This window comes from Diprion similis, chromosome 8, assembly GCF_021155765.1.
Source record: "Diprion similis isolate iyDipSimi1 chromosome 8, iyDipSimi1.1, whole genome shotgun sequence".
Taxonomy (NCBI): Eukaryota; Metazoa; Arthropoda; class Insecta; order Hymenoptera; family Diprionidae; genus Diprion; species Diprion similis.
The window spans coordinates 8,708,318-8,735,791 of NC_060112.1; the positions used below are offsets into that span (position 1 = coordinate 8,708,318).

General features: G+C 35.5%; 1 protein-coding gene across 2 annotated transcripts in view; it reads right to left on the bottom strand.

Moving 5' to 3' along the window:
- LOC124409480 (protein hu-li tai shao) overlaps window positions 1-27,474 on the bottom strand; it is a 56,954-nt gene that overhangs the window by 29,189 nt on the left and 291 nt on the right. Inside the window, exons 1-2 of one of the 2 annotated variants that reach the window (XM_046887099.1) lie at window positions 26,420-26,867; window positions 9,807-9,839 (exon numbers count right to left, since the gene is read on the bottom strand). The gene's annotated coding sequence lies outside the window, so the exon portion shown is untranslated. Of the gene's footprint in view, window positions 1-9,806; window positions 9,840-26,419; window positions 26,868-27,474 lie in introns of those variants that run through there. The other variant, XM_046887097.1, reaches the window with a different exon arrangement.

A 27,474-nucleotide genomic window follows, 5' to 3' on the forward strand; every position in this document is an offset into this window, starting at 1 on the left:
ACTTTATGTAATAATAATTAATACTACTTGTATGAGACTTGGACATTTCTCCTTTGAACGTTACTTTGTCAAAGATTGACATTGAATTGTTATTTGTTGTTATTATTGTTGTTTATTATTACATTTATAAATGAGCCACGTAAAAGAAAAAACACATTGCAAAGTTTTTGACTAGTTATATTAGTGAAAAATAACTTTATAAATTTCTGACGTCTTCCAAGTTGTCGAAAACAAAATGTAACTTTGTTTCCAACGTAAGTGATATCTTTATTCACTAACTGTTTTAAAAAGTAAGAAGAAAAGTAAATGAAACGATATTACGAAATGATTAAACTTCCGAAGCAGACTCGGAATACTATTTTCTGCTTAGTTTCAAACTTCAATATCGAGCTGCAATTTACTTCGAATTCACGTACTTCCGATTTCAAGAACATCAACCCCCTGTGAAATTTCAATACGACAAGTAAATTTATTCAATCGATTGATCAATGTTTCGAAACAAAGACTTGGACATGAGAAAAATATCTAATCCCATAAATGTTACTATTATATTCTTATTTTCTAATCTTACACTTAGTTGCCACAACTCTGTAGCATAGATGCACTATAGACGTGACGTATTAACGCTATTTGTAAAACATAATGCACTTTACGATGCACTTATCATTTAAAGTGCAGGCGACATAGTGCATGGCTAACTGGATAATTCGATTTAGTTAGTACAGCTTCAACGACTCAAGTGCAACACTGTCGGGTCAAAACAAGGCCGGTAACGTTTTTTGCTGGTAACTACTGGTTTATGGTTTCAAAAGAAATTCTCGATATATTATGAATTTGATCTCGAAAATTACTTAATCCATAAGAATTAGCTTTAAATGGGCGTAGATACCGCCTACTAGTCTTAGCGTAATAATTTATCGTAGATTTCGTAAGACTTGAGCAGTTCTACAAAACAGAAAATAAAAAAAAAATAAACTTAATGATTTCGCTAGATTTTCCACTAGATTCTACTATAAAAATTCAATGAAGTTATAAATTCAATTGCACTGAATTTCAACGAAGGCAAAATCGACGCGTAATTTTGAAACAATTCACAAGAGTTGCAAATGATTTGAAATAATTTCATAAATTTTATGGAAATTCGAACATCGGTATATTCCGTATTTCAATAATTAATCAATGATACCTTTTTTTTACATCAACGCCAACAATGGTATTGAAATTTAATAGCAATTGAAGAAAAAAAATTAACCCCCGCTCCCACCCCAAAAAAAAAAAACCTGCTTCAAGTTGAAAATAAAAGTATCAAATTATTCTTACTATTTAGAAATGTAACTAAAACTGATCAGAGATTTTATGTCCGTCCAGTTCAAATGATCGTTTTTTAAATAAAGACAACCCTGTACTTGTTGTTATGCTTATACACACTGCAGCAAAACGCATAAAATACACAGAGAGAGAGAAACGTACACGGGTATAAATGCAATTGAAGATTATACTTCAGATTGTGAAGATTATACTTCAGAATCAGATCGACTTTCTGAACAAGTCTGCTTCCCGTGTCAATAATTGGCTGTCTGAGAAACGAGTTGTTGGTACGTAGGTACTCGGTAGTCCGTTGAAAAAAGTTGTCGAGTCCTTTCAACTAATAATTGAATACACAGTAATTTCAGCTACGCCGGAAATGACGTGGTCTGGTAGTTTCCTTTGTTTATAAAAAAAAAAAAAAAAAAAATGAATAGAAGTGAAAAAAATATGAAGGAGAATGGTTGACATAGCAATTTTTATAAGTATCACTTAATCCCTTAGTCTACTTAGGTTCAAGCTTCAGCTGAACACCGATTACCCGGTTTCGTTACATTCTCTCAGAAATTTTGCTTCGTTACGCTCTGAATAACGAAGTCACTTTAAGACTGTTTCGTACAGAAAAACCTTTTCCATCGTCGACTATATAATTGTTTAATGTCTGTACACACACACGTAATCGAAGAAGACGCTAGTCGTCAAATTGATTATCGTACTGATAACCAGGCTTGAGACAAACGAACGAGTTGTGACTGTTTAAAAAAAAAAATTTCATCTCCATTTCTATACCAGATAATAAGATTTTTAACTAACAGTACTAATATTAAAAAACGCTTTGACGGATTTTCGACGATAAATGATGAAAATTTAATTTCCACATAAGTCAGAAAATATGAAAATAAGTATGCAAAAAAAAAAAAAAAAAAAAAAAAAAGTGAAAGAACGTAGGTATTAATTGAAAAGAAATGTTGCACAATCGCGTGCAGTAAATCACAATTTCAATTCGAAATACGTGCTGCCTGAACCTCATCATTGTAAGTATACGCATTTAACCGCGTTACCACAGGTAACTCAACACTGGTACATCAACCTCTTACCTCGTTTCTTTCTTATTTTCATTCTCATCATAATCATAATCATTATCGCCGTTATTATTGTAACTGACATTATTCTTATAATGAATATATATATATATATATATACATTGTACTTTTTTCAGGTTTGTATTACGTAATCATACCAAACTTGATATCACGAGAACAGGTTTAAAACAATAAATACGTAAGTCAATACAAGGATAACGTAATCCGATGACTTCGAACCAATGTCACAGTTTGAATAATCGGCCAATCGATACAACAAAAACAAGTTGTTGTTGTTGTTTTAAATATTATACTATAAACTGAAACAAAACGAATCCAGGATTAATCACGCGTACAACTGCGTCGAAATAACGTCGATCCGAAAAAAAGGGTGAAACAGTTGTTCAACAACCGAAGATGATCGAATGAATCCAATCATCAGGCTATAAAAAAAAACCATATTCGAAACTTTGCAAAGTCGCATTGAAAAAGTTGACACTCGATAAAAGTTATAAGCAGCAAAATTCAAGATATCCATCGATATACCGCATCGCATTAATTATTCTCTCTCTCTCTCTCATTTAAATTTCAATGAATAATAAGTATGTTTTGTTTCCACGCAATAAGTACCAACCTGCAACACGTCTTCGTGTTAGCGTAACGGCCGTCCAGAGGAAGATCTCTCTAGTGTAAAATAATGTAAATATGCCCGATGGTCAATTGATCTCAAACTCATCGTCAGCGGACCAAAATGACAGTTACTTGACCACGATTACGCAGTGAAACCGCGTCGGTAGGTCGGTTCACCCTGCCTTCGCGACCGCGGTGCGGAACCATGGAAAAGATCACCTGAACGGTACAGCGGAGTTACAGGATAGCGGTATTGCAACGAGATAGGCGAGCTGGTACTCGACATTTATTGCGGGCCGAACGGTACAGGAAGAAAAACGGTACACAAAGAAAAACGCAAACCGAACAACTTTTTCGTGCCGTACAGTCGATGCTCGTCAAATTTAATTACCTATCTCGAAAAGGTACGTTAACAGGGTATCCATCGTCGATGAAACATCAAAAATTCCCTGGCATTTCCCGATTTTCGAAACGAAATTAGACATTTTTAAAGACTCGTTTCACCCTAACTTTACTTATTGAATTAAATAAAAATTAGATATCAAATGTTTCCATCGTAAGTTAAAATAGTTCAATTCTTCGTTGGGTTTAATTTTGCTTAAACTCAATTATCGAATGTATCAATAAACATTCTAATTTAAAGATACTAACGGAAAGTTTAGATTAGGCATTCTGTCGAAACATAAGGGTGGAAACATCAACTGTTTCTAGTACCTTTCATTCATGCATTCATGATTGAAGATTTCAATTAAAATTCTCCAACCTTTCCAGGTTCATATAAAAATTCTGTAATGAATATTAAAGTGCAGCTTAAAAATGGAACTAGTCATTCAGTAACCCTTCACAAACTGACCAAGTCACAGACCGGAGTTTGTCTTTATTCTACCTTCATTTCCGCAGCAATGTGTATCTAGATTCTAGGGTATTCATCAGTAGAGGGTGTATTAAAAAGTGTAAGCATGTCCGCTTGTGTGCCTAACCCAAATTCCCACGGGCGTATAGGTATAAGGAACAGGGAGGGATGAGGGTAACCCGAGAATAAAGACAAAAGTACCGATGCCTGAGGAAACCGTCGAGAGAGTGAGAAGATACTTTAGCTATACACTTTAGAAAACCAATTTCATTAGAATTCACCTTCAATATTTTAAACAGGCCGTAAAGCTCGTTCATCTTAAAAGAAAAAAAAATCTCTTCAGTATGATTCACTTCCCAAAAACAAAAAAAAACTTTCAGATGTGTTTCTTTGACCAAAAAAAAATTTGAAAAAACTTCCGACATGTCTGATGCTGAGCTCTTAAGCCTCGACTCCACATTTGCATAATTGCAATTGCACCCAACACCCAACGTAAGATGGCAGCGGCAATGACTTGACTCCCCTAAGATACGTTCCATCCGCCACCCCTCTTCCGTCATCGGTACAAATTCCCAACTTCCGGGAGGCACTCGCCGCACTCGATCCAGCTGGTGAAACAGGATAGGTCGTAAAATGCCCACATTTCTGTGGCAGCAGCAGGAAACCCTGGCTGGCGTCGCGGTGGCGGCAACGAGGACGGAGCCGCTTTCGCCGCCGTAGGGTGGCAGGATAGGTATTGATCCTACAGCACCCCCGACTCTATATCTAGGTGTTGTATATACACACTGGAACGCACCGTACTTGCCAGTGATATCGGCTTGTCTGAATTGTCGATTTTATATCCCCCCCCCCCCCCCCAAAACTTGATTCGTTATTGCTTACAATGAAATATTCCTAAGCACAAAAAAAAGTTGATCATTTCGTCGGGATTGTATAATATTAAACGATTTGCACATTTTTCAAGTTGGATTATTATTAATTGAGGAAAAATTTCAAGTTGTAGTTTTCAAGACGTGAGATTTGCCTCGTTGCTACGAATTCCACAATTCGCTTAAATGGTAAAAATGTTGTTTTGAAATTTTTCACAATTTTTTAACCATAGGAACAGGAATCAAGAAAGCAATATATCTGTCCTTGTTTAACTGCATTGGCTAACGATCAGATATTTTTTGAATATTGTATACATAAGTAAAATCAGGCTAGAAATGAAATTGGAGCATGAAATATATTCGGATGCAATTTTTCTTTCGAATAATTTAAATCAATATATTACATGTATAAAGACAACTATTTTCACGACGGTTAAAAATTCTTGAAATAATCCAACGATTGAATAACGATCAAGGAACTCTAGCGTAATAAAGGACATATATGATTTATAAAGCTGTAAAAAAAAAAAAAAATAACAATAACGTGTTACAGCGTAACCCCCCTCCTCGAATACCAGATAAATTGTTACTATACAAAAATTCTCTACCAAGCAAATGAAATATCGAACATGTTGAAATACGATTTATTTATAACGCGTGCTCCAATGTTTACAATAAACGAACGATGAATAAACCGTGTTTAAAACGGGAATATTATTAAGTACGAATAAATTAATACCACTGATAATATATGTAAATACAACGACATGGACTACAACTGGAAGCGGTTTGGCTGAGAAAAATACGCGATTTGAAAATGAAAAATAAGATTAAACGGAAGACGAGAGGTGCAGACCGAGGTATAACAAGGAAGCAAAAGAACGGCAGACAAGCGGAGAGAGACGAAGCCGCCAAAATCTTCGATGACCGCAGCGGTGGGCAATCCGATCCGCTAGTCGAGGCCGAGATCAAAGTATTAACACTAGTATACATATATGCTACATATGCTATAGTATATTATATATACACAGCGTATTTGTGGGCACGACAAGTATTAATAAAGAGTGTGAGTGAATTATTAACAATCAACGGTGTAGTGGCTGCTGTGTAGTACTACTACTACTACTACTACTAGTAGTACGCAGTGACTTGTTGTACAGCAACAGTACTTCGACTATGTGTAAACGGCTTCCTCGACTACGGAAATTCATCAGGTAATTGAGATTAGCGATGACATCACCAGGCAACATCCTGTGAACGTGATTCTGTGAGCCGAGCCCCGCGGAAACTATCGTCGATATCACTTTTCAACGGGATAGAAGAAGAAGAAGAAGAAGAAGAACAGATTGAGGTTTAAAAAAAAAAGGAGTGAGAGAGAGAGAGAGAGGGAGAGGGAGCGGAGTGGTTTAGACGGACCTAGACGAACGAATTGGGAATAAGAAGAGGGGAAATAAAATTATAAAAAGCGAGAGGTTTGTGGTCTGCAGTTTAACGGATAGGATAGGATAGAATGGTAGGTAGGTAGGTAGGTAGGTGGGTGGGTCTGTATGTAACGCGGGTAGTGACGTCACGCGGCAGGCTTACGTCATCGCTCGTTAAATTGGCTTTGCTCGCTACGCGTGTATATATGTATAATGCCGGTAGTGTAGGTATAATAGTGGATGATAAGCTTGGCTGCAGCATTGCTCTGTAGAAGATTACACGTCCTAACTATACTCCTTATAGCGTAGCAACTTGTGAGTTTGAAAATTGTAAAGAAAACTATGTTAATCCCGTTCCGAAGCTACGAACCTATAAGAGCTTTGAATCTTTTCGGTAATTTGGACAAAAAAAAAAAAAAAAAAAAAAAAACAAATGAAACATTTCTTTTCCCACGTTTCATACTTCAAGATCTTATATACTTTCAACACTACATATGTGTTTAAAAAAATTTACACCTCGAGTTTACCTTGGGAGTTTGTTAATGGATTGACATACCTACGTGCACATCATCCTCGCAAAGTTTCTTCATTCTGGTTATACCTAGTGATTTTTTGTAAAAAGAGCGTCGCTTTATTTATAGAGATATGTATGTAACTGCTATAAACCATGTCCAATGGACCAAGACGAAAGATCAGCTTCAATTTCTCGAGTCACTGCCCCATATGAAGAATTCAACATTCGACAGACCTGACTAAATACTTTTGAATACCGAGATTAGATTTCGGTTGTGAGAAAACAAGGTGAGAAATGAGAAATGAGAAATTTTATTACTTGCCTGGCGATAGGGATAAGAAAAACAATTGTCATTAACAAGTCTACGTTTATATTGTACCTACGCTTCGGGAATATGCGAAGCGATGTGGTACAAAATATTTAAATATCTATATAAAAATAAATAAACAAATAGACAAAAGCCAAAAATTGAAGTTATGCAGTGATATACCGTCTTAACTTTACAGAATTGTCCATTAGTAGATAGGTGGCGTTACCGTAACGATTTGGAGATATCTACTTGACCGAAATTTCGACTATCGTCAACTACGTACATATGCATGTGTATGGGGAATTCCGTGGAAACCCAACCATCACGAAGTTGATAAAAAGAAAAGTTGAACGTGTCGTATTAAAGAAAGAGGGGGGGGGACAAAAAAAGCCAAAAGTCGCTCCGCGATGAAACTTTACTAGCCTAGAAATGTTCTAAGTGAAAGATAGAAGTTTTAAGAATTTTTTCGTAAATTTTCAGACCGTTCGAACAATGTTTCAGCTGAAGGGATCAAAAAAAAAAAAAAAAAATGAAAGTGTTAGAAAAAGAAAATGGATAAAAAATCAGCCGATCCTTAGCCTAGCCTCAAAATATTTGGAACAGTAAATACAGTTCTTGGGAATTTGCTTTGACAATTTCGCAAAATTTCCTATTCCAAAACCCTCGAAATATTTAAAAACAATCCAATGATTGTGTAAAATATGTGCAAAAATTCAGTCTACTATTTTTTAATCAGCGTTGGTACAATTGCAGTAAAAATTTTGTAATACAAAATCAGAAATGGCGAGTGTCAGGCCTCGGTCGTGTCCGCATGGAATGCCCTATATGTAAGTGCCCAGACATATCGATCCCTGCATGAGATCATTAACGTTGATTTCAAGACTCCGCGAGGTACGGCTACTACACATAATCCACATTCCATTGTACGCCTCTGCTGCCCATGCAACGCAACAATGCAAAGACAAAACGTCATTGTCAATTGATATTAACGGCCATGATGGAAATCATGAGACTGCGGTGAATGAATTCACGTAACGTGGATCGTGTGTGTATATCTAATGAAAGTATTTGACGTAAGGATCGATGTCTGGAATACAACGGTCAGGTGTTTGATAAATTTTATTAATAATAATTGTCTGCATGTGATTTGACACTTGTTCTTATTATCGTGTATTGTTTGTTTAATTATGTAACCATGAGAAAAAATTACTTGTCTAGTAAAAGATTTTACTTAGGAGTGCGTATCTGCAGTCGGGATCTGATTATTTATTAATTATTACAAGTGAATCGATGAAGACGGCGCGACGGTTCGTTAACCCCTTGTAATACACCCAAGTCTTGCTGCATGCATGCGTACAATGGATGGACGTGCCATTAAACATGATACCTACGGACTATAGCGTGTCTATCTGTCTGTCTGTCTGATATGATTTGCTAAAAATATATATGTATATACATGGAAATAAAATGGGAAAAATTAATTTTCTCGGTATAATATTTTGTAGTAAGAGTAATAATATTAAAAAAAAAAAATCTGTCGCCGCGAGGTTTTAGTAGGCATTAGTACTACTATCTGTGAAAAAATTTACATCGTCGTACCAGCAAATCTAGATGAATTGCACTTCCTTTAAATGCAAAGAAAGTCAGATTTCGAGAGTATGCAATTCGTCGAGATTGCGTGGTATGATTATGTCAATTTTTTTTCCCAGACAGTAGCACTGTTGCCGACTAAAACCTCACGGTTAAAAATTTCTTTTCAACATTATTACTTTTACAATAAAATATATACTTTGAAAAAATTAGGTAATTGTTTTCTAATTATATGAAGTTTATTTGGGGAGTGGGGCGGTAAAAATATATCCAATTCCACGACGTCCTGCTCGGAAGTTACTCATAAGCCACTCAAAAGGAATGAATTATGATCAAAAGTGACAAAGGAATGAGGAAATAAAAGAAGTCTAATTGAATGTGAAAAATTGTCTTTAAGCGTTCGGTGTTATTCCTCAAAGTTTATCGGTTAATTTGATCAAACCATCGATACAATACACTCGAATCATCATTTGAGTCTATCAAACGCGTCATGAACATATTTCTACTACGGGAACCGTTAAGACTGACTGATACGTGTGAGACAAGCGTTAAATATCGTCGTCCATATAAATTATATATAAATTACACGTGTATAATTCACGTGCACAGTATAATTCGAACTTTTCAACACAACTCTGGTTAAGATCGGTGTATATGATAATCGCCAAACCCGCAAGCTATGAATACCCAACATGTATATAGATATATATATATATATATATATATATTAAATCTGTGACTATAGATATAAATATAAATGACCAGATATAAATGCTAGACACGTTCATATGTTAGAAATATGTAAGAATCCACGGATGTAATTACCTACACGGAATACGTATAAGGTATGCAGATTGAATGAAAAAAATATTAAAGGCAAAAAATTTTAGTTGACTAAAGAAACAGATTTAATGTTGCACAACCAAAAAACGTAGAAGTGGCTTGCAACTATAATCGCACGAAACACCGCATTGTTGCTTGTATGCCAAATTCCCTTGAATTTTAAACAATACTTCAACCTTAATTGTAACAGTAACCTATTTTATTCCATGTGGGCGAAGTTTGTTTGCTCAATTATACTTTGGAATGTTGCAGTAATCCGTTGTAAAGTAATTGAGATGATAAAATGTTTCGTTACGATTCTACGATGCTTAAGCCCTTGTATATATAACAAAGTTTTTCGAAGGTAAGTATATGTATAAATATATGTATAAATCAAGTTATATACTCACGTTTTTTCGTTTAGGCTTCTAGCTCGCTGTACCCTGCAACAGAATGTAAAAATATACATTATTTAAAATTCTATTTATAAAAATAATTTTAGCGCCAGTTCGACGTTAAAAAGTTATCTAAATAATTCTACTTTCTTTTCACTACAGTCGATATTGTATCCCAAAGTACGAAATTAGATAAGTGATCGGAGAACCACTGCGCTAAAAAATCGTGGGAATCATTTCTTTTTTTTTCATCATCTTGTATTCCCTATTTTTAGGAATTAAAGTAGCAGCATCACGGGAAAGGAATTTTTGAAAAAACTTATCATATTCAGTCCAGATCGCAAAGGCGGTACTTATTTTTTAGAAAAAAAAAAGATCTACACAAAATATTCACCAAAAGATATCAATTTTGCAATTTATAATAATGTATTATTGCACCGGTCGAATAAAATTTATTCCTAGATTCAAGGCTGATTATGTAACCTCTGACGCGGAGTGAAAATTAACGGATAGTCTATAAACTTCGTTTAGAAATCATTGATCGAGATTGCGTCTTGACAGATGTACAAAGGGCTAGATCAAAGGTCTCTTCTAGATTAAAATAAATCGCTTATAGATTGACAAAAGCTGAGGTTAGAGATTTGGCCGTAACAAAAATCAATTGAAAAGCGAATTATCACAATTTTTCACAACTTCCTCATAACTTGTAATTATTATAATACAATTCGGAATGTCTTTTTTGCAAAAATCAAATCACAACGTTTCGTCTCAAAATATGTATTCCCGTTTGTGTTAAACGAATTTAAATTTTTCGACACCAGATGGTATACAACGTGGGCTTTCATTGTTCGATTCACACAATTGTGTTCAGTCTGTAGGCACGAGTAAGCTGTTCGTTCACACGCACCCGAAATGCGGAAGTTCATTATTCGGAGTAAGTATTACACAGACGATAATTCTACACTACTTTAAAACTTTCTTTCTTCCCATGCTCTCTCCCCGTTTCATATGTAATGTATTTTTTTTTTTCTTTTCAATTGTTATTAATATTGTAGATAAAATGCTACACCTGAGCTTGCTTTTACTTTAAGGTTTAAAAGTTACATAACATAAATGCGTCAATCGTTAGTTATGCGAATTAAACAGATAGGAACAGAAAAAAAATCTCGGACGGCACATTTTCTTCGATAAGATGTAAAAAGAAAGAAGAAAAAAAAAAAAAAGTAATCACATATTAATTAAAATAAATATTCATACCTCAGATAAGATTAAATTACATTCACCGATAATAGATAAGCGATCAATTATCAGAAGTTCGATTTAACCGGACACTTCTTTACGCGAAAAATTCCATTTTCAAAAATTCCACCGCAGAAAATCATGAGATAAAAAAAAATGAAAATTTAAAGGCAAAGATTCGATGTAAAATGAATAGTGAACATAAAAAATCATCACAAGGCTGAAGCTTTAGCAGCCAGAATTATCGGTCAAACGTTCTAACACGTTTATTCATTCAAATAATCTAAGTAAAATAAAAAAAAAAAAATTTTTGTGAAATACCTTGAAGCCCCGATACTTTTATAGAATTACGAGGTTAAAACTGACCCGCATTTTTCCATTTCCAATAAGTTAATTTTTTTAAATTAAACAAATAATTAAACAAAAACACTTTTGGTAGCTGCCTAGTTTCTAGCTTCAGTTCCACCAAATTGTCTAAATAACAATCTAATAAAAAAATTTGCACCAGATTGTTTTACGCAGGTATTATACATGCGAATAATAATAATTCGTTACATGATAAAAGATAGGAAACGAGATACTGCAAGGTGCAAAAACCAAAAGCGGAAACGGGCGATACCGGCGCAGGTCCGACAATTATCACTTCCGCTTTGCAGCTAAAAGCGCAGCGTTGCAGTTTCGAGGAGGAGGAGGAGGGGGAGGAGGAGGAGATTGCATATCCCGAATTGCACGCGAGGGTTGAAATGGAATAGCCGGGTTTCACCTGCACGCGTGCAACGCTCTCTGCACGCGAAGGTGTTCTTATACCTGTCCGCATTCACCGCAACCCTCACGATAAGGGTAAGCGAGCGGACTGAATAAATAACAAGCGGCTTTAGGCTGGCCAACCCTGAGCCAACCCTCGAACTCAAACTTCCAGTTTTCGCACTGGATATTTCCGAGTTCCAAAAATAAAAAGAATAAATATTATTATCCAATTCGAAGTACAAACTCAGATCCGTAATTAACGATTTGAAAGCCTTTAGGTAGCAAATTGCACAAGAATATGACGAGTTTCATTATTTTGAAACACTATAATGGATCCACCGTTACAAATTTTGAAAGTCTGAACTTGGATTCGTCATCGGTAATCCAATAAAAACTCCACCCACTAATTTCAGCCAAAATCTGAATATTCTTAGAATTTTTTACATCACTTGGGATTCGCCTTTTTTTTTTCTTTTTTTTTAAATGTCGTTATTCAAGTAATTAAAAAAAGTACCGAACCGATCAAAGCCTAAAAAAAAAAATTATTAATTCGAGTTGATCCTCATTTTCTTCCAGCCTCTACAAAATGTTATCCATAAAGAAAAAGGAGAAAAAAACAAAAACAACAAACAAATACAACCAAACAAAGAAAGGGGTGCCAATCGGGGAAAATTCGCACATGCGTGTACAGTTTATCACCTACACGCATAACACTGGACACAATACACAAAGAATGTCAATGACCCCCCCGACGACACGTGCCATCGTCTGCTGGCCCTTTCTCTTTTTCCTTCCTCATAATTTTTCCCTCTCTCTCTCCTCCCCCCTTACTCTCTCTTTCTCCCTCTCAGTCTATTGTCGTTTTCCCTCCACACACCTTGTGTCTTAGACGATCCGCCCGCCCAGCCAACCCCTACGGCTGCACGTTGTGCAACGTTTCACGGAAGACTGCGAGATGCCAAATAATAAAGGTGCATGTGACCATGCAATTTACCTTTTTTGCTGCTACTTTTTCATGGAAAAATATTTTTACCCGGCTGTAATATTAATTAGTCGTAGTGTATGCATTAATAAATGAAAGTCCTCTACTTTTTACAACTTATTTTTTTTTCTATATATATATATATATATATATATATAAAGTCTTATCGCTTACGAGAAAGATTTTGTTTCTTTTCCAGGATTGAATGCAACAAAAATGGTTCAAATTTTCAACAGTTGCTTGTTGTCGGGGAAAAAAATGAGCTGATGTATGTTTTGCGCAAAAAATAAGGTCTGATTTTTTCAAATGTAAAATCCATATAAATTCTCAAGTACTAGAAGAGAGAAAACCAAGTTTATCTGACATACTCAGTCCAGCTGTAGACTGTGATCACTGTAATATTTATAAGGATTGAATTGTGATCCCATTTTCATTTCACTGCAAAATTTTCCCGATATTGTATACTAATAAAACGTACATATTTTTTCACAAAGTAAACTGAAAACAATTTATTTTTATTCCCCTACGCAAACAAAGAACTGAAAATGACCATTTTGTTTCTGAAGAATTTTTAAGTGTGTTTAGCAATTAGTTTACAATTATTAGTGACATTTTTAACAATTTCTTTATTTTCCCATACATTTCGAATTGATCGTTTTTTTTCTATGCGAGTACAACAAACCAAAATAAGGCTTATATTGAGTAACTGAAGCTTACATTTTTGGATTCTGTATATTACATTGCACGACATTTTCTAAATGCGCACAATTACGTAAATCGGAGAAAAATACAGTTATAGTTCAGGATACTCAAGAAAATTTATAACAAAAGTTGTATACGTACATCTTGCGATTGGCAAAAACTTGAGTTCCAAATTATTTCTTAAGAAGATAGGAGATAACTTATCATCGGCTTAAGCACTTGTGCTAGACTGAAAATAACTTGTTGCGTAATACGTCGATATGAGTAATTTAATAGAAAATTGCATAAAACAGCAAAATATATACGAAAAATTCTATGCCAAATTCATCAGTCCCAAAACCAAATAGTTTTTAATTTGTTAAATTCATTTGAAAAACATATTTTCAACTATTTTCTTAAAGTATGTATCAAAGCAAACTTTTATGAAAACATGTAGAATGTAGAATTGGAATGAAACCTAGAATGACTTGAGTAAAATCTTTCAGGATTGCGGATATGAGGGGGGGGGGGGGGGGGGGTCCTTGTACAGATACAATAATATTCAATAATGGCTTCCCAGTGGTCGACTATTTTTTAGAATCAGAATTAGAATGAGTTTTCTTTCTGAGCAAATTTGTTGTGCCATCGACTAGCGACGCGAGTAACAGGAGAAAAAAACGATACGTTGATCAAAAACATGTTAAATTTCCATTTAATTAACGCGCAAAACCAATTTGAGCTATTTGTGAATTTTATATATACATATATATATATATATCCATCAGTGTATGATGAAAAATACAGAGTGATTATCAGATTATCGATCGGGAGAACGATACATGAGGCATGTATGTACGTTCTGCCTTTTATGAGGTAAGAAGTGCAGTGAATAACCGGGCTGAGCTAATCGCAACTGATTCGTTATCAAAGTGTAAACCGATAAGAGACACGTAAGTCGATGCGTAATTTTTATACACCAACTTTTTATGAACATATTGTATATCTATCAACGATTAAAACAACATGTATAGGTACGAAAGGCGATAACAACCTGGCAATATCAGTTCGGAATTAGGTATAACAAGGTGCTGTGTGATGTGCTACTTTTACATCAACTTATACCTAAAATTCATTTCTCCTTGTCTTCACGATCGAAATCGCGGATAATTTATGTACACATTCGAAATTCAATAACTCCAATATTTAAACTACATTCAACGTGTAAGGAAGATTATTAAAAACTCGAATTCCTTTTACAATTTTTATTTTGTTTTTCTGTATTATGTATCGCAAATTGTTTTTTAATTAAAAATCAATCTTGAACCTTTTACCAAATTCGAATATTCAAATTTCCGTATAATAGATAATCTCAATATTTCAAAGTCTGCATTTATATAGAGGGGTGAACGAAGTTCGGTTGAAAATAAATTCTCTCAACTAGACAAAAGATTGTCCGACATGCAAAAAACTAATATTTATTCGATTGATATCAAGCCTCGCGCTATTCGCCACATCGTGCAGATTGTGGGTGACCATCAGAATTATTTCCGTCGGTGTATACGACACAAGCCTTGTGTCTGGGCGTCTAGCCAAATATAATAGTTGTTTCCATCGCTTGTCCAGCCAGACCGTCGAAGCATAAGTTTCCCGTTACAGACGAGACGAGAAGATATTGTGGGAGCAGTAACGGTATAAAATCGATCGACTGCCGAGCTTACTTTGTTGCACAAACAACATTTGCAAAACAATTGTCAGTAAAAAAGAATAGATCAGTTTTCTTCGTATTCTTTCGATGTAAATTAAACAGATTTAGTCAAGGTTAATATCGAGTTGAGATGGGTCAAAAGTAGGTCAATTCGATATAGAGATCCGCGAAAAATCTGCATATATGTATTATCGTTCTTCTACGATGTTAAGTAATTCATTGAGTAATTTAGTCATCTGATTCAGCCAATATAACAGTCTGGAATATATAATTATCTCAAAGACGTGTGGCAAAGAAGAAATGTTAACTTGGGTTATTACCTTTTTCGACAACACATTCGTGCGTAGATAACTAAATCCATCAGGTTGCTTTTGCTTGGCGAAAAGATTTTGAAATTTGATTATGAGATATGAGTGAATAAATAATTCAATCGAACGTCCGAACACAGTTTCCGACCTCAAAAACCAAGTTAGAGGCAAATCTTTCATCTCACATTTCCAATTAGTGATCCCGAAAAATCGCCGATCACTAAATTCTAAGACTATATATAACCTGATGTTTCACGTTTCACGTTTTTTATCATGAGGATGAAATCAAGAAAAAGCGTTACTTTGCACCTTTAGAAATGTCCGTAAATTTAATAAACCATGAAAAATAAAATATGTCCTCTGATTTTTGAAAGCCAACTCATTCAACGATCGTTCTAAAATTGTGCAATAATGATTTATTCCTCGATGTTTCGTTACGATAACGTCATTGACTTCAGCCTCATTTTTTATCAGCCTGTAAATAAACCATATCATTGTGAATTCCGAATAAACGGATGATCTCGGATTCGGAATTAGCGATTTCGACCATATTCCCGAGCTGATTCTCTCTACGCGTACATTGAATAAACAGAAAAATAAGAATGGGGTGACTCAGTCGGTAAAAGTAGGACTGTTACATGACCTCAATACTAAATTGGCTGCGCAACCATTAATGCTCAAGTTGAATAGGTGAACGTAGAATATATATTTTTTGTAAAAAAAAAAGGGTTTCAAACGTAAACCTACTTTAAATACTCAACGAATAAGCGAGTAATAAGAATAATTACTACTAAAACGTTGATGAAACTCCATAATAAATTACAACAATTAATATGTGTAGTATTCATAAAATCCGTGCAAATTAGTTGAATCATTTCTTTTTCTTTGAGTAATCAGTTCCGTACTTGTGAGTATTTTGAAATATCAGGTGCGTATAATATTTTTTTAAGCAAGGGGCGTCTTCAACTAATCCGTCACGAGTTTCCGGAATTAGCTTCATAAAAATCATATAAATTCCCACGCTCGTTGAAATTAGTACCATTTTTAAACTTTAGAATGACTTAGACGATATTTGGCTTCCATTATTAAATTTAAAAGGGTCTAAACGTGTAACAAAAGTATTTGAGAAAAATTTTGGAGCCATCGTAATTGATACTCTTTTCCAACACTGTTAGAATTAAAGAATAAAATTTTTTACAAGTACAAAGAAAGGAAAAAAAAACCTATGCACATGACAAAACCTGTTTACCTGTTGAGACAAATGGTGTAATAAGACTGAACAGGTGCTAAATTCACACAAGATCGATTATCATTCCTCGAGATAAATTTTACGATTAAAGATTTCCCTCTTCAGTCGATAAAACATATGATAATCAAAATTTCGATCACAGTAAAGAAAACTACGATCCAATAGTTCGACAGGTGTGATATTTTTCAAGAGGTTACTCATCCGCCTGGCTCAAATGAAGTCCCACAGAAGTTCATATCATAAAGAATAATGTTTATTAATGAATGGTAGACTTTTAAATTTCTTTACATAACGCGTCTCATTAAAAAGAGTCGCCGGTTGGTGTCAAGCATAGAAAGTTCATCATTCAGAGAGAACGTCGTCTCATACCAATCACACGTGTCTAACTAGTCGATCGAACCTTAGTCTAACTATTTTGCATTCACGTAACAAAACAAAGAAAACGCATTTCTTACCGGGATTAGCTACGAGATTAAATGAGAAAAGACGAAAATTATTCAAAGAAATAAAATCAAGGATCAACATATCACGAGATATCGTCAGTAAATGTCTCTTCAAGCTTCGTTTGTAACGCGACGTTGTAAACGGGCATTAACGCAGCGACGATTTTTGCAGCCAACCAGTTGAGTAGCCGAAGCACAGAGAGTGGGATGTTATGTGTGAACAATGTGAACGCTTTTAGTCATAGCGGTGCCATGCCGGGGATGACGTAACGGTGCAATTAACCTCGAACTCGGATAGCGGCAAGAAGAGACCGGATGCATCCCCCCTCACAACGGGTGTATTTAACCAGCTCGTATAGAGAGGCGTGTGTGTATACATATAGAGCGAGCATTACACCATTTGGATGTAGAAAAGTTTATACTTACATAGTTAGTGGCTAACTATAGTGGATTACGGTTAACGCGCGACCTTACACAAACCGGCGTCGCGGCGCTGCAGTTTCACGTGGGTATTACGTAGATTGCTTGCTTGAATTGCTCGACAGTGCGGGACGAAAACTCACACAACAGCGCAGCGGGAGAAAAGTGACGAAGAGGGAATCAGCCGCGAACCAGACAGAAAAATTGGAAAACCGGTTCGAGTGTCGTCGGAACGCTGTGTTACAGAGATGAGGGTTTAAAACCGTTCGCTTGTTTTTTTCTTCTCGTTACTACTACGTACAAAGAAATCGAAAAATCATTCGTTACTGTGAATGATCGTCCTCTTTTTATCGTCTTAATCTTCTACTAACACGAAGTTGAAGTTAATAATGTTAGCGTGAGATTATACTTAAAGATAAGAAAAAATTAAAAGAAATCAATCCGTGTTTTTAGATTTTAGAACGGTTTCAAAGTCTGATAATCAAATTTTTTTTTTTTTTTTTTTTTTTTTTAATACGTGTATACAATTTTGCTTTGTCGCGATTCACTGAATTTCGTATAATTCTAAGTTGTAAAATATCAACTATTTTCATAGAAATCCATCGTTGCACTAGCGTTACTATAAACTTCAACCTTGTCTAATAACTCTGTATAATAATGCCAAGAAACAGAGGTATAAATATATTTAAAATAAACCGTAGGAATTTGAATTCGATAACGAAAAATAAATATTCGAAAAATTTGTTATAGATACGTAACCGATTTTAAAAACATCAAGGTGGACAAAAATCCATTTTTTCAAAATTTTTTCCTACTTAACTAAAAATTATCCACTAGCTTTTCTAATACAAACTATACTTAAGCGATATAATAAATCACATACACTCGGTAATTCTTGAAATTGCTTATTTGGACTAAAAAATAACTTTTTATTGTCATGATCGAATTTCTTGATCTCAAGAGTACGTAAAATCCATGCTTTGAAAAATGAATATTCGCCTCAGATACCAAAAACATTAAAATATTTTATGACGCTATTTCGCGATTTTTGGCACGTATGTCACGGGCGCGCTTAACGTCGCTATGACGTCTTGGCACATAAGTAGTTAATAAACATATATAATCTAAAGATATACTCTTTTCACCTTTCTCTGCATGAAAAAATAAAAAATAATAATAATAATAAAAAAAAAAAAAAAAAAAAAAAACCGCAGCAGCAGTACCTACTGAAAGTAAAACAGAACGTTTTTTTTTTTAATCAGGGAATTTTTTTTCACCTCGTTTAATTGGGTCAGGGAAAATTAGACCCACCCTGATATATCTATGCTTACTTACTAAACTCTCCGGCAAATCAGTTTCAACCTCTGACTGTGCTTCGAACATTGACCATTAGGGAACGCACACTGAGGTTAACAAACTGTGGCTTAACAAACCGTTTGTGACAGCAGCGTGGACGGTACTGGCACAAAGCGAAAAAGAAACGATCTGACCAACGAAGAAACGATGCACGCACGGAACCGCTACGTGTAAATAGCCAGCCTCTGGAAGTTAACGCAATGGCTTCGCGAGAATCGTCCCTTTCTTATCCATAGAGTATAGATACGTACTGTACATGTACACATATGCATTGGACAGTTAAGATTACGGCAATGAATTCTTTTTATTTTTTTCCCTCTTGACACAAGATTTCAACGTTTATAGTTTTTAACTTAACTTATAAAATTCCTCGCAATGTGTATACATTTTTTAAATCAAGTCCAAAATGTTACTGATTACACCGTGTGACTTGTTTCTTTTAAACCTTAAATGGTAACGTGTTTTTCGGCACCCTTAAATGGCAACGGTGGGTCACTCGTGTATAGCGCTTTGAAAAGTGCCCCAAATTGGGAGAAAAAAATTCCGCAAAATTCATGAAACATCGACTAATCAAAGCTATCAATTAATCGATTAATCGCACAAGCATAACAGCGTGGTTTGCAACGAGCGTCGCGTTCTCGCTCTTCACTTCGAAACTAGAAGAAGTACAGAGGGATGAACTTGTTTCTGACAAGGTGAACAAGGTGACATTGGGGGAATGGTACCTGCGCATTTTGACCTTTGAAATCGGGCGAGCCGTCTCCGAGTTTTTGGGAGGATAAAAATCTTCTTCTTCAAAATTCGTGAAATACTTTCGTAAATAACGGGAATAGCGAGAAGTTCTATAGGACTGGTTGACGTTCAAAGCTGGTTGACTTGTCTTACTTGCAGTTTACGTAACGAACGAATATAATCGAACAAAAGAATGTAAAAACACTCAGGTTCATTTTATGTTAAACAAATCCAGAAAGACAACTTTCGTGTTTCATAGTTTTTTTCAGCCAATTTCGCGGTTTTCGTGTCACAACGACTTATTCATACGATTTGCAATTTGCAATTTACATGAAAATTCGTACTTTTGATAATTACTCACAATTAGTGCAATTTACTGATTTCAGAAATATCTGATGCTGAGCGAAACAAGTAGATTTTCTAAAAAAAAAAGAAAGAATCTAACTTTGAATACGACTTTGATAACAGAATCTGAAAAAAAAAATGGCGGAGATAAGAATTAATAATAAGTAAAATCATTTCTTTTAATTCATTTTTGCATTTGACAAGAGCAAAAAAGTGTCGTACAAGTCTTCAGCTTTCATGCATCTTTTGAATACACCTTTTTATCATAAAATTTTTTTTTCATTCCCTTGCCTCATACGTCATTATTATTTTACCCATATATATATATGGGCATAACAGCACATAACAGCATCACAGAGACGCCATAATAACAATTAATTAATCTCTGTACCTGACTGCGAGAGCTGCTGTCACGTAATCGTACGTAGGTATTTACGCGAGTGTAGCATAACACAATCCCGACATGGTGTGTATGTGTTTAGTCAATGTAAAGTAGTCAAATCCTCCCCCATAACGTTAGCGTTCCGAACATCAATCTAATCGGAACGAAGGTGTTTGTTAAAAAACATGTTTTCCTTTGAAACACCATGCCTGGTAGCGGTAAAACGTGACGAGCCTACCGCTGTCGAATTTCCGTTCCAAAGTTTTATAAATCCAAGAATGACGGTATAAATGTGGAGATGACACATAATTTGAAAATCGTTTCATCCTAAATGTATACACCTACAGATTCTACACGGCTAGTTTAAGAAGAAGAAACTGAGACTAAAGTTAAAATAAAATAAAATAAAATAAAATAAAATAAAATAAAAAACCATCCCGTTGCGTACAGAGTGTAAAGTACCGGCTACGACTATTGCGTCTACTGCGTGCATAAAAATAGCTGTACATTAGGTATTTACATACCTATGTCTACTACGTAATAACATACGTATGTAAATAAAATGTGTATAATAAAGTCTTATTGTTAGTCACCGTAATATAAACAAAAGCAAAGGATATACGCCGCAGGCGATAGGTGCCGGTGTGTACTTGACGCATGCGTATTGGGTATTCCATGCCAAATCACTCCCATTCTGTGAGCCTGAAAATTGCGGATTTTTTTTTATCCATAATGACAATCTTAAATTCGAAAGCCAGAGAAACAAATTCAACCATTCTGTTTGAACGATTTTTAATTAATTTTGGAATAAAATTTACACAAATTTTATGACACTGGCCGATGATTTTAGGACCAAAACAGAAGCGAAACGTCAGGTTTTTCTATTATTTTACGGAAGAATTTAGGTTTTTCATCTTGTTGTTTAGTAATTTCAAAGTAGTTTAAGTTATCGATTCTTTTTTATTTTTCTTTGGCAACATTTTTCTTAGGAATTTAAAAAATTTATGATCAGTTTTTTTAGAAATTATAGAGACGAAAAATTTTACATGTTCCACGTTTGTTAGTCGGGGACTGTCATATACATATATGATAAAGAAAAATCCGACATAATCAGTGTCACACGTTAAGTAATTTGGCACGGAATACTCCATACATTATAGACAATTATGCCAATTATAGGTAAACGATCAATGCCGATATTTTGCTATATTTATCAGTAAAAAAATCTCCCAGTTTTTAAATAACTTCATAAAAATAATTCTTTGTACCGACGATCTCAAGGAAAAACCGAGTTTTTTTTCTCGTTTGTGCTTATCGAGTACGTAACCGGAAATAAACATCAATCTAGGCACGGCACCGTTGATCTGCTTATTCGGCCACTACCTTCACGAAAAAAGGCTCTTTTGTTGCGATTCGAAGGTAAATATTGTACTCGAGTATTGCACCAAGTATAACATAAAGTTATATACATAACGTAATCAGAACTCTTGTTAATTTTTAAACAGTATCGCTGTTTTTGTTGCGTTCATTATTTATCGCAGCTTATTCGAAAGCAAGCAAAGAAAAATACAAAAAGGAAACAAAAAGAAAATTGCGGTGGTTTGATTATGAGCATAAATTAATTATCACACAATTTATAACCCGAGATTACAGTCGTTGCGGTCAGTTCCTAACCAGGGAAGCGGACGCACGTATCCGCGAAAAATTGTTTTATCCTGTGGAATTTTTTTTTCAACCCATTTTTCTCGTAAATTCCACAAATTAAATATATATTCAGAAATTTCGTGTCGTTGATTAGTCAAGTACTGCTGAGTTAGCGTAAAAGTAAGCGATAAACTTCAAATGGTAACGTAAAAAAGATAAACGTGAATATTATTATTACCGTTGATAATTTATACTTCGTTTTATACTGTTAAGGAGCCAAATGTTTCATCGTTTAATCACGTAAATTAGATCCATCCTGGGTGGTGATACGTTTTTAAAAGTAAAACAACGAAAGATGAAAAAAGTGTAAATAATACAGGCTATTCCATGTTTCAATTTTCAATAAATCGGTATAGACAGAAATAAATTTGCAAATAAAAATAACAATAACTAAAGGTCACTTGCGCTTGACCTCGTAAAAAAAGGGTTTCTTGTTTCCGCGGTATCGCAGATGTCGAACTCAAGGAAAATGGATTTTCTCATCATTTAAATTCTGCACGCACAGTTATCGGATTAACATCGAGTCATTGCATATTTTTATCTGACTACATACTGTGGGAAAATCCCTGCAAAAGTAAATAAATACCAACTTATTTAATGACGATATATCTTTCTTCGCAATCCGGAGTTCAACTACAATTTCAACAAATGCACTACTTCGTACATTTTTTTAAGTTAAATATCCATTTTTGTTGGTCAAAAACTATCGTACGACTGAAAGAATACAAAAAAAATGTCAAGGAACTAGATAAAATTAAATCAGTTGATATGGAATAACGCTTACATTTTCACAAGGTGTAAATTTAAAACGTTTTTGTAACAACGAATTCTCATAAAAATTTGACATTGTATGATAGTAACCGTAAAAAATTCACTCTAAATAGGTACTTGAAAAATTGAAATACTGTAGCTTAAGCTGGATAATTCAAACTTCTATCTCGTGTATCCAAGATGTAGTCGAGTTAGCGTCAGAATAGAAAAAGAAGAATACACTTTTCGTCAATTGTCCAATTCCAATTGGTAGCATACCTACACAAAACTTCTATACATACATACATGACATACATGACATACATATATATGTACTTGTCTTTCAACTTGTAGCTGTAGTTTACGTATATTACGTATGTAATAGGCAGAGATACGCGTGCTTGCATACGTATAGCTGAGCGGATTATTGCCGCTGGCTCGGGCAACTGATTGATGTCAGACTTTAAACATAGAATTCTTCACCTCTCCCTCTCAAGAATATTACATCTCGTCGTGAGCCGTGAGATCGAGCCTCCGTAAGACGTATATATCACAATCAGCCATTGATAATGATAAATGTGGGGGAAATCAGGCTGCGCCACGAAACGAACGAAACAAGGATAATATACGAATGGATGTTCATCTTTTGGTTCAACATCGGTCGAATAAAAAACTTATTATCCGTCTGAAGCTTGATTGAAAAGTCTTCCAATAGCCGACGAATCTTTTAATTAATACAGTATTTAGCTATAATTTCACCATTTTGTACCCACAAATAGATAATTAGCTTTCACACACTCTCTGAAATCGCGAAAAATCTAATATCAAAATTCAGAAATAAGACTTTGAATTTTCGATCAAGCATCTTAAGTTTTTACTGTCAAATTAAGTTTGCAAGACATATATCTATATTCATGATTTCGAGTAAAATTATTTTTATACAACTTAAGAATGGTTTGAAAATCAGTACAATATAAACACTGGCTGGCCGTCGCGGCTTCGGTATCCGGCATCGAAATTTAGTGACCTAATCTATAATCGAATCTAATGTAACCCCCGCTTAAAAAAAATTAATCTTTGCATAGCTACGAACCATCGTCTCGACAATACAAATATATTGTATGAATATGACCTCAATCGGCCATGTCGATCAAAAGTTACACGATGACTAACAGACGCAGAGAAAAATTATATACATATATTTAAAGATATTTTGCGAATTTTGTTTCTTTCATTACATATATACATAGTATCGCTTTATGCGGTTCAGTAAAACACTTATGCAATCGTAATAATGACTTTTACTTAGAATTTCAATCTTGAATTTAACTTTTCTGGCATTCTAGAAGCCGCCACCAATGAATATTCTCTTATCGTTGAAAACAGAGAGGAAAATTCGATAAAATTATTGAATAAACGTTAGAATCTGCACAACGTCTGCCTAAAAGCGTAACAACAACAATAATTGAATGGAATCCAATAAATTGAATCTCGATTCGAACGAACATTAATGCGTTGTTTGTTAGAGGAATTGCAATCAGAAGCTTGACCGACGTTAGCCTGAATCGATTAATTCCAGATGTTGACTTTATCGAATTAACGTAACCCACTAATTTAGAATAATAAAAAATACTGCAAGCCGCATATATTCAGTTTACAACTACAAACAAACAACATCTGTAAACTGATTCTCTTTGTAATAAAATCCAAACAGTGATTTTTTCAATACGTTAAGTTACGTCAACGTTACGAGTTTCTTCAATAATCCTTCATTAATTCTGCTGCAAAAGAGGCGTCCACAAACGCACGAGACAACGCGTCTAAAGAGAAACCTACAAGTTATATATTCCTGGGATACATGTGAGATGAAAAGAAGGAAAAAAAAGAAGGAAAGTTTCATTCATATAACAGTAAACCTATTATTAACTCGGTAAGATTTTCGTACATTTTTTTTTTCTTCTGTTTTTATTGTTGCAGCCGTGAAAAACGAACAACAAATGGTACCGTACGACGACGTAACATGGCCGCTATCTAACCGGCTAAACAAGAGTCGAGTGTTGTTCCTGCAGATACACGTACTTGTGGAAAGACTGCTTTCGACGGATCCGCGCCGTCACGCGTTTCACCCTGTGTTTTGTCCGGATATGAGGGTCGAAAAAACTGTCCCTCGTACCTCGAATACGTCCATACACCTAGTGGAATGGAATCGATAGACGGACAGGCGAGCAAAGCATACGCGATACACAAGAAGCCATAAAATCCTATAAGAGTACCTTACACAGGACGACACCCAACTTATAACAGCATTACGATATTGAGATAAAGAAGTGTCGAAAGAAATTCACCATTTTGCAACGTTAAAATCACTCTGAGTATTTGATCGTTTCTATTTGGGGAAATATTTTTTATTCGCTGGATAAAGGTCTGTGGAGGATGATCTTCGTCGGATAGATAATCCTGTCGAGTACAGGATCGTCGACTCAAGGCTGACATTAAGAGATGCCTCACAGCGTGTGACTTTTAAACATTTGAATAACGTGTGAGTAAGAACATACTTGGTCCGGTTTCTTTGCCAAATTTCGCGGAATAATCAATCAATTAATCAAGGATGATCAATAGCTTTTTCGTACTTAGAAACAACCAAAGTCATTTCAGACTTGAGTTAAAAATTCTGTAAAAACATGTGAAAACCAACGTTTAAACCTCATTGCAGCATAATAAGGAGAATAAATATCGGCCTGATATGTGATAATCTAGTAACTTTGTCTTCTGTCATTATGATTTACTCACCTTCAGAAAATCTTCGATTTTCCCGAAAAATGCATAGTTTCGTTAGCTTTAGGAACTTCAAACTGATGCGGTATGTATCGAGGTACGCTGCCGTTATCAGATTCAATGACTAACGATGGTCAAAGGGCAAAAATAGTGTGACGAAGAGTCGTATAAACTCAAATTCTATCGATTGCCAGAAATAGTCCATAAGAGAATGGAAATGCTTTTACCCGCGTAAACTGTTTAAAATTTACAATTCTTGAATAATCTTATCGCGATGTTGCATAATAGAATTCGATGATTCGTCCTAAAGCGTACAATAATTTTCCAGCAAAATCTCAACTCTAAATCTCGCTTCTTAATTTATCGTCTCGCCGAGTAAAAATTTCAGTCCGAATTAGCATTTGAACCAGATCCGAAAGGGCATCGCTTCGCTTCTAATGCCAAGTGATATAAAACCGAAACATCAGGTAACGACAAAGAGAACCTATTTCTAAAATATACGTTATATGTACCTGTAAGGTATTCGGCAACCTAAAATTCACTGACAACTCGCGATTTGGGGCATCGATTCCGAGCGAAAAAGTAGAGCCAACTAATATCGAAAAAACCAAGAAAAATCTTGCGCGTGAGTTGGAGAGTTTGTGAGATTGTGAGATTTTGAGATTACGAAATGTGCGAATAGTAGCGAAGGATCGAAAAGTCGTCGTGAAGAGTTGGGCGTTGAAATTCGATGTGGCGGCCCGCAGCCAACGCCGTCAAGAGTATACCTAAAATAAATGAGTAACGAAGAAGTAAAAAGTAGACACGCACCTTGAGATGACCGTGTGCCGTTACCGTCGTCGTCGTCGTCGTCGTCGTCGTTACTAACCGTAGGTCCACGGCGATGGATTAATAAATCAACAAATACCTGGAAGCCACTTTAATATACCTAGCACAGTGTAAGCGCATACATAAGTCGCGGAGAAAAAGATATAAGTGAAAGAGAGAGAGAGATAGAGATAGAGATCACTCCGCGCACTCGACACCACCACTTAAGTAAATAAGAATTAATAGCAACTCGTTACTTTATCACAAATATAACCAAGTATTTACAACGAGGCAGCCGGAGTTAACGCGTCGATAGCAACGGTCGTAACTCATATTAATCAAATTCTCGTCTGTACCTATGCACGCACCGCGTATGCTGATGTGTGTACGTATATTCGTGAAACCGGCAGAAGCAAGCGATCCTCGCACCGCGGTATCCCAGGGCGATTTGGCTCCGTTTCGTGACCGAAGCAGCGATGGTTGAACGGAGGGAGGGGGGAGGCTCCGCTCAAAGGAAGGACTCGGGGTGGGGCGCGAGCGAATCGCTTCGACTGGTTTCACTATTTTTCGAAGGAATTTTGTTAGGGCGGCGATGTCAACACGCCGAAATACGAAATTGCTACAAAAAGCGAATCGGTTTGTGCCGTCGTTCGATTACGGAGCGGGCATTAAGTACCGCACGATCAACCGTCCTTCGCATCGTCGCGTCAACGCCGATGCCGACCATTCAACGGCCAATGGCGGCGATCGGTATGTTTGCCGAATATTTTGAATCAGAGACTCTGCAAAGGGCGATATACCCAGTTACACAGTCGTGGGTAATGCGTGTCTGGTTATTAAGACGGGGCGATTAGCTGTCGGTGACAATACAGTCGACTAGATTGCCGTGTCGGCACGCTTACGATTAGCCTATATACACCCGAGAGCGAGACACACCCCTGACGCCTGGTGCAGTTTTCGGCTTCGTATGTACAGGGACTGTTACGGGTGAGGATTCAGGGAGAATGGGCGGGTCGTTTACGCCTTAACCTAACTATCGTAGTAGAGTGTGAAAATGA